Below are 9,113 nucleotides of genomic sequence, written 5' to 3'. Positions count from 1 at the left end.
ATCAACATGAGTATTTCACTGGGCGTACATCAGTGACATGCAGCACTTGCCAAGGGAATTTGCTGGGAGGTGTTTACAGCATCAAAACCCAGGAATGAACTGACATTTGAGAGTGCCTTTGAGGCTGATGCTTTGTCATTTAATTACTTGTTTTTATTAATGCCTGAGGTGTATGGAATTCCACTTTGTCAACTATGGGAGTTTGGTAAGAGAATTTAGTGTTTGATTTCACAAAGATTGACTCCTCATCATCCCTTTCTATATGATTCTCTAATGAAATGGTTAAGTGGATCTTCATATACCACCATCAAACCACAAAGACTGAGGGCACAAGGGACAGTGGAAGCATTTTACAGGGCATTACAAATATTTGGCAGCAAATAGACCAGACACAGACAAGCCCAGGTGTTTTCTGTTGCCTTCTCAATGACAAGAGGCAAGGCACAGCAGGAATCTCTCTTTAATTGCTTCATGCTACACTTCAATAATCTCACCTATAAATGTCAAGACATAGCTTGCCAATGGGCAATTCAAAGAACATTACTTTCTTGCAAAGCAGAGAATGACTTAAGTATTACATTACCCTTTAACTTACAAGTAAGACTGAAATTATCCTTCCTTCCCTCCCATCTCCAGCCTACCAGGGAGGATTTAACAGACATGATGATAAATTTTATATCCTTATGTCTCTGAGCTCACGAAGCGCATTGATGAATTAATGCATTGTCAACATATAATTCCTGTTACGCTGTGTTTTTATGGCACGTTTTACTTCATGACTTTCTGGAAACTTTTGCAAGAAATTTCTTCCCAGAATCCTGTTTAAGCAAAGATATTGTGCTACAAAATGTAAAACAAAAATACCTTTTCTATTTCTCTTGATCTACTATTCCAGTCTTGCATCCAGGTGTGCTTTAATAACTCTTGAATTATAAAGAATAACTTTCTAGCCCTCATTTCTTTTTGCCTTAGGAATAGTAACTTGCTCTTTGATTAAAAAAAAAGTCTAGAATTAAACCGGGAACTACTATCTGCTGTTTTTTTCCTTTACTTAAAAGTAATTACATTAAAAAATTATTTTCCTGTGTACAACTACTGAACTAGCATGGCTTTACATTGTGAAGTAACTTTAGCTAACAAGTTGTTTACAATGTGATTTCTCTTTTATTCTTGATAGTTTTTTTAAAGTTAGTTCATAGCATACTAAAAAAACCAAAATGCAATACAAGAAATCTGCATGCAAAATAAAAGTTTTACAGGCATATACTCTTTGTTCATAGGAGAGGGTAAATGCACTGTCAGCCAAGACTGCTTCTTGGAGTAACTGGGCTAACAGGACAAGTTTAATCAACATCAACTAGCCACTAAAAACTGGGTCTTCTGCACACTAGTTGAAATGGCTGGTGGATTATTATTATTATTTTTTTTTTTTTTCACGGAACAATCAGTTTAAACAGATTACTCTTAAAGGAAAATGCCTTTTTTTTTTTCTTTTTTTTTTTTTTCCAAAAGTAACATGGCAGTTGCATGTTACAAGTTTTTTACATTTAGAAGCATTAGATCTAGGCTATGGTTCACTGATTAACATGAGAAAGAATCTTACAATAAAGAGGGGCATAGAGATCAAGACACGAGGCTCAGAGACTTCAACCTATGTCTTCATCATGGCAACTCACGTTTAGATAGCCTACCAGTTTTAGCACTGTTAATTGCTTTATTTCTACCAAGCAATCACACAAATCACTGTACCAGTTTGGCATTTACTTTTCTAAGCTTTGAGACACAGTGAATGTTTCCAGTGTTTTCTATACATCAGTCATTGTTGCAGTAGGGAAAGGTACCCAATAATGTAATTTTGGCTCAACAGAACACTTTTTCTCATAAGCAAACAATAATAAAAATTGGAAAAAAAACAAAAAACAAACAAAAAAAAACCCTCTTCGTTCTGCTCCATTCAGATTGTGCTAGATAAACCATTTCCACTTTTAAAGAAAGTGGATAAAGTTTGTCAAAGCTTTTACCAGATAGCTGGGAGAGAATAGCTTGTTCATTCAGTCACTGATTATTCCACAGAAATGAAAGCCATTTTTTTCTTAAAAGCATAATATTTACCAGATATCATCAAACATCTCAGCGCTTGCTCTGAAACCATGAGTAGAGCTGAAACAAATGGGTCTCTTCCTAAGAAATAGAAGCATATAGCAGTAGTAAATCAAATAAATGTGCAGTGCTAATGAACATGAGCAGTACCTCAGATTCAGGCATATGGGAACAGATGAAAGCAGTGTTGTCTGATGATTCAACTGTAACACATACATAATTATGAAGGGTTCTGTTAAGGACTTCTAAGCAGCAAAATGCTGATCAAGACATCTACACCCCTTTCTTCATTACTTTTTAATCTTTTCTTCGTATGTATTCGGTACATTTATTTCCAACATTTTAAGCGACATTGTAATTATCAGGGCTGTTTGCCACTAAATTAATAAAGCTATTGTATATTTTTTAAATCTAGTAAAATAAATAAATAAATAGTGGTGATAATACAGTGCAACAATGAAAAGCTGGAGCTAAGCAGATGTATTTTTGTAATTACTGAGATCAAGCCTGGTTTTATACCTGTGCATCTCCTTTACTCGTGCCTCTATCTGTGTCTCACCACTGTAATGAGATTTAAAACCAGGTCTTATCTTCCAAGTGTACATAAGGATCAATTCGTCCCACATTCAGCAGCAGCAGGTGACAAGAGGATCGACGCCAGATGAACAGATGGACTTCACAGAACAAGGATTGAACTTGAATGTGTTAAATACACCTGTGGCATAAGTCACAGCAATAATGGTTAATTCCCACTGCAGTCTGTCAGAGCGCTAAAAATGCTCCACAGATTGCTCCAGTTGTAGAATTTTTCATATTTCTCATCTGGACACTAACTGTAAGGTTTTATGACAGGACTATGAGATTTCAGGCTACAGTTAGAAGCTCAGTCCTATATGTCAAGTTCATTTCTTTTGGCTGTACGTTATTCAGCTTTTAAGAAGAGGTAATAAAAATCGACTTTACCACAAGTTGAAACGTGTTTGTTTATAGACATTAAAATTGCTGCACTACATAAGTAGGAAGGGGATGACAGCACAAGATGCTACCAGCAGCTTTATTGGTTTAATTGAGAAATGGTGTGCACACACTCTCCTTCCGTGGTAGAGGAAACAGAGTCACCAGGTCCTGCTCTGACTAGATCAGCCTTGCTTCATAAGCAGTGCTTTAAATCCATGCAGGGTTGGCAACAACATAGATTAATTTCTGGAAGAAAGGGAACTTAAAGGATTCTGCATTTCAAACTGCTTTAAGTTTCCCAAGTTGCACCCACCAAATTTGCCACATTGCCTCTGGCAAAAAGGCAAGAAAAACAAATGGAAGATTCTGGATGTGGCCTTATACTTCATCAAGAGGAACACTGTATTTATTTTTTTCCTCTGCAAGCTGCAATTGCTCTCACACACACAAGAGTGATAGATTAGAGCAACCCCAAGAGCTGTCAGCTAATATCTACATCACAGCAAGATCAGAGAGCAGCAACCCCTCTGGAATGCTGTGACAATTTCTGGCTGCCACAAGACCTGCAGGTTATACTACCATAGGGGACTTTAAAGTAGAAATGTGATGTTTAAAAAAAAAGAAAGAGAAGAAGAAAAAAAAAAAAACAAAACAAGACAGCAGATCCTTTTATACAATAGGAGGCAAGGTTTCAGAAAATGAAGTACTGACAGTCTCTTAGAAATTTTTCACATTGCTCCAGCTTCTTGTGCAGTCTCATGCCAACATATTTTCCCTTACACTGGGGAGGTCACATGTAGGTGAAGAGAGGAAACCAATGCCAGAGTTATCAGAGGAGCTGAGCTAGCTCCTCAGTTACACCCTTGGACCTGCAGTTGAATTCAGTGGTTACAAATGTAATGACAACTTAGAGCATCCAGATGCTTGTAGCACCTCTAACTTCACTGCACTGAAGACACTCATTATTCCATGAAAACAGAACACCAACCAGATACAAAAATCAGACATAATATAAAGTTGTCGAAAACACAGAAAAACACTGTAAACACTCTGAGGACATGAAAAGTTCAGTTATCACAATCGTAGCATCGAGAGGCGCATTTCTTAGACACTACAGTTTTGTGAAGGTCAAGGTCCTTTTACAACTGAGGTGACCACTCAAAGCAGTGATTATCTAACTTTCCAGGCTACTGCCCTGCATTTTGGCATCCCTTCTTAAACTTGTCACTGATAAAAAAGAAAACTGCAGTCCCTGGTTTTGCTGGCCACCTGCCATGTATTAAGACTAGAACATTTGGGCCTATGGGACTGAGACTCAATAGAAAGACTTGATGAGAATGTTTGGGTCGCAGAGGGAGCAAGCCTGCTGACAGCAGAGTATACCTGAGAACCCAACCAAAGTGGGGGCAAACTAATGTGGGGACTTCCTCCTGCTTCAGACATAGCTGTGCTGCCCAAACACCAAAGCACAGACAACTACCCTAACAAGTGACACTCGCAGAAAGCACCTGAATTCTGATGGTACTTGGTGAGGTGGCCCAGCCCCAAAAGGTGATGGCCACCACCAGATGCTCTCAAATTCTGTCTCATGGTCACTCACAATGGAGAGACTTCAACAGATGACTCCTTCTCCTGCTCCCACCTATTTTTTCTGCACAACCAGAACTTCCCTGGAATATACTCCTCTGCAGACACCAGCTTCAGGGTGCAGAGGATGAGCACAGGACCCAGTCCAGAACTGCTCCTGGAACAAGCAAGGTGAGTATCAGGGAAGAAGAGTTTTACATAGTACTATTCTAGGAAAATATGGCAGTGTAAAGTCTTCATTCCTTCTTCTGTGAAGAGGGCTGTGCTCCTGCACTTCACAGTCATAAATGTGAAAAGATCAAAAATATTCAAGCACAAGAACAGCAGGACCGGACTGGTGGTGCCGTTCTACATGGGTGAGCAAGGGCACATCAAGAGGTCTGGTTGGAATAAAAACCTAAACTAAAGCTCATCTCCAAGCCAAAAAGGTGTAAAACACACAGTCTTGCTGTGCTAAATACCTCCCCATATGCCAGCAGGTTTACTTCAAAACATTCCAGGCATTTGAAGTAGCGGCTAATAAAAGACCTGTTAACTTGCTCAAATTAGACCTCCCTGTAGCTCTTATTTCAATTCCACAGCACACAGATTTATATAAATTACGGTCGCACTGTCACCTTGGAAAAGTAGGGGATAATGAATTCATGTCAGGAGGACAGTTTTGTGGAGGCAGGGTAGTCAAGAGGATGCACTGAGCAATTCTAGCATGCTGATGGTGATTTTGGAGGGGATCCTCTCTGCACTGCCTGCAGCAGTCGGAACCAGAATGCTGCCCCTGGCTCATGTGTGTGAACAATCCAAGTGCCATGCTGATGTCAGATGTCTTCCAAAAGTTGTGCTATTCAGAGGAAACACGGCAGAATATAAAGAACAGAAACTGAAATAATGCAGCAAGAAATCAGCAACTGATCGAAAACACTGAAAATCCCCAGTCATTTCCCAAAACTCCTTTCAATGACTATTTATGTGTTGAACTGATAGCAGCACCTACACTGCAAAGAGTCCCATCTTCAGCATCTCTACCTATCTAACAAGCAAAAAACAGCAGAATTATGTAGCTGTGAGACAAAAAACAACAGAAGAAATTTTTCCCAAATAACTGTCAGGCGCAGAATTCAACACATCCCCTAGTTCCACTGTGAATTTTATAACTAGTTACAAAACTAAGGTATTGAGAATCTATCAAGAAACATTAAACACAAACTATTACCTCTGGCTTCAAATCATTAAGGACAAAGTTGCTGGTCACACAGCAAGTATAAGGTGGAAACAGTAATTCAGATTTAACACAGCATGATGGGTATTATGCTGTGCTCCTAATGCACGCACTCTGGAAGGTAACACCTTCCCTTAATTTGCCTTTGCACTGCACCCTTGCTCTATCTACCTGTCCAAATGAGGTGGAGAATACCAAATACAACCACAAATCAAGGAAAAAGAGGATCTCAAGCTCTTTAAATTGCTAATACACATCTTGTTTCCAGTCCTTAAAGTAGAGCATCCCACAATGACATACAAATTTTTGTGCATGTTTTCACTACTCTGTTTCAAGATAAGACTTTCATGTTTTATTTTCTTTAAAAATTACCTCACACTTTTCTCATCTCAAATCCAAGAAGATACCACGCAACACAACAGATGTTTTCAAAAGCAGTGCTGAACACTGGTGTAGGCAGATACACTTCAGTAAAGTATATCTTAGAGATGTACCGACTGAACTAATAAATGTTTGATGAACTGAAACAAATGAGGAATTTAGTATTAAATCCACCACAAGATGACAATTTTTTTCAGCAATTACACAGCAGTTAACAAAGTCTGAGAGATAAGCATCATATTTAGATGGCAAAATTAGGCCGGAAGAATTAAGCTACTTGTTCTAGGACAAAAGTATAAATGTGAAGTAAGTGCCATAAGAGAAAAAGCATGTGTGATTTTCCAGCTCAAATTGTTCAGCTATATCCTTCTTTTCATTCCCTAACCCAGTCTTTATAGACTAGTTTCCTACCTGCTTACTTCTCATTTGTTTTAAGATATTCAACTCCTCTACACCTCTAAGTTTCTGATATTCTTGAAAGTTAGCCATTTTACAACTCCTCTATTGGTCTAAGAACATACGTGCAACACTATACAGCCAGAGGCCAACAATCTTGTCTATTTACTTTTTAAAACAGACCCAGCATAATTTCATATTTTTCCTTTTTTCTCCTGAAATTGTCCACATAAAGTAATCTATGATTCAGTTATCTTTTTTTTTTTTTATTTTTTTATTTTTTTAACTTTTCATTGGAAGAAAAAAAAAATCATGGCACATCCTTCTAAAATTTATGTAAGATTATACAATATAAAAGGAAGAATGCTCTGATTTTTTTCCTAACTTTGAGTTCTGCTGTTTGAAGCCTACCTTACAACTTATTGATAAGGCTGGTTCAATTTTGATAGCCTAACATGTCAGTTTACATAATCCTACTTTCAATTCCCTGTAACTCAATAAAACTTTTACCATTTGGTTTGATCTTATTTTAAACATGTCAGGTGTCTGTCTCAGGCTGAATTTTTTGGATGCATTTCAACCAATATCTAGCTATTTCTGCAAATGAGACAAGGATGTGTAGGGAGAAAGTTAGACTTGCACTGAATATTCAGATGACAACTCCTTTAAAGCTCTTCATGCTTTTAAGTAGGGAGCAGAAATTTGACAAGAGAGGGAGGGCATCATATGAAAATGGTACGATGATTCATTCTTCCATATGAAAATTTTAGCCATTGGGCCAAGTTATAAATCTTCAAAAAAAAATTACAGCCTGCATATCTGTTAGTGATTAACAACTAAAATTCTACATTCAATGAACACATTTTTCTTTTTTTTTTTCTTTTCTTTTTTTTTTTCTTTTCTTTTTTTTCCTTCCCTTAAGTGATAACCAGATTGCCTATATAACGTTCTCAAAGAACATCTGTCTCCTAAAAGTTTTTGAACGTGAGCCAGCTGGGCATATGCAACCCCTAGCTCTTGGGTAAAATATAGTATGTGGGCTTTTTGTTTGTTTGTTTGTTTGGTATTACAGGGTTTCATGAAGAACACTGACTGTTCTGAGAGCTAGTGAGACTGGACAACAGCAGGACTGTGGGAAGAGGCTGGGATGTGGTGATTCTGACAGCTTCACGTCTCATGGATACAAGAAGGAGGATACATAAGGGAGGAAAAAAATTAAGTAAAACTGGGAAATCACTCTTCGTGTGAAACACTAATAAATTATTCAGTCTAAAAAAGTTAAGTTTTATGGCCATAGTATCATTTGATACAAAACAGCAGAGCAAGCGACAAGAGAGAAGACCAATCCTGAGGAAAGAACACAGAGTTAGGCAGGTTGGAAAAAATAAAGTGTAGGACAAGAGCAAGGCCAAAATCAGTCATGGAAGAGAGGGTAGAAGGATAGGGGATGAAAGAGTGAAAAGTAGAAAGGGTATTTTGTGTCATGGATTTATACAACTGAGGAGACTTGCTACTTCCCAAATCTTCTATCATCTCCTAGACTAGCAGACAACTGGCCTGGTCTGTAGCAGCATAAATGTTGTGTTTTGGTGTGGTATTACCCCCAACACATGATCTCACTGGAGGACTTCCTGTGCCTTTCAGGAAGTCTTTCCCTGTAAGAGTCAGAGCTTTATCCATAAAAGATATGGGCAATTAGGATTCTCCAGCACACATTACAGATCTTATGGTGGAAACTGCAAGCACAAGAATGAAACAAGAATGAGAGCCTGGACTTACAACACTCAGGACCATTTGTGATCCACGGTCTCTGTCTATTTTATCATTTTTTTTAAGAACTCCTCCTGCTCTTAGAAAACAAGCAAACCACCTCTCATCTCATCCTCTTGCATCCAAAAATAATTAGAGCAGAAGATACCTTGTGTCTATGTGACCAGTCCATATCTCTCTCTGAACTGTACTCGCGTAGCATGAAGTCTTAGTGGCTGCTGTCATCTCCTTGGATCTAGGCCGTATCACTGGCATTTTTCCCCTCTAGTAGGAGATTGTATATTAAGGAACAGGGAACAGCAATGAATATGAAATCGCAGGCCAACATTTTCTTTCATATATTATACTAGAATATGTATAATGAAGGGGAAAAAAAACCTGTGGGAGGCAAACTGTAACAGAAATGCAGGTCTTTGTAAAACAGAGTTGTGGGACAGATTGGAAAAGATGATGCAAGTTAAAAGGATAGCTATAGCAGGCTTCTTTGAATCATATTTCTTGTGGATCTATAGTTGCTGAGAGTCCCTCTGTCAGAGACACCCATTTCAACCATTGACAAACTCATTCTTATTCTTACACTTCTAATGATGACCACAATAGAGAAAGAACAAAAGAAAGAAGGAAAAAGACAGAAGAAGGAGAAAGAAAGAGAGAGAGAGGGAGAGAAGGGAAGGGAAGGGAAGGGAAGGGAAGGGAAGGGAAGGGA

This window comes from Lagopus leucura, unplaced genomic scaffold, assembly GCF_019238085.1.
Source record: "Lagopus leucura isolate 7727_CA_CO unplaced genomic scaffold, USGS_WTPT01 Super-Scaffold_100001, whole genome shotgun sequence".
Classification (NCBI taxonomy): Eukaryota; Metazoa; Chordata; class Aves; order Galliformes; family Phasianidae; genus Lagopus; species Lagopus leucura.
The sequence above is the reverse complement of the archived record's forward strand: the minus strand, read 5'-3'. Positions refer to the sequence as shown.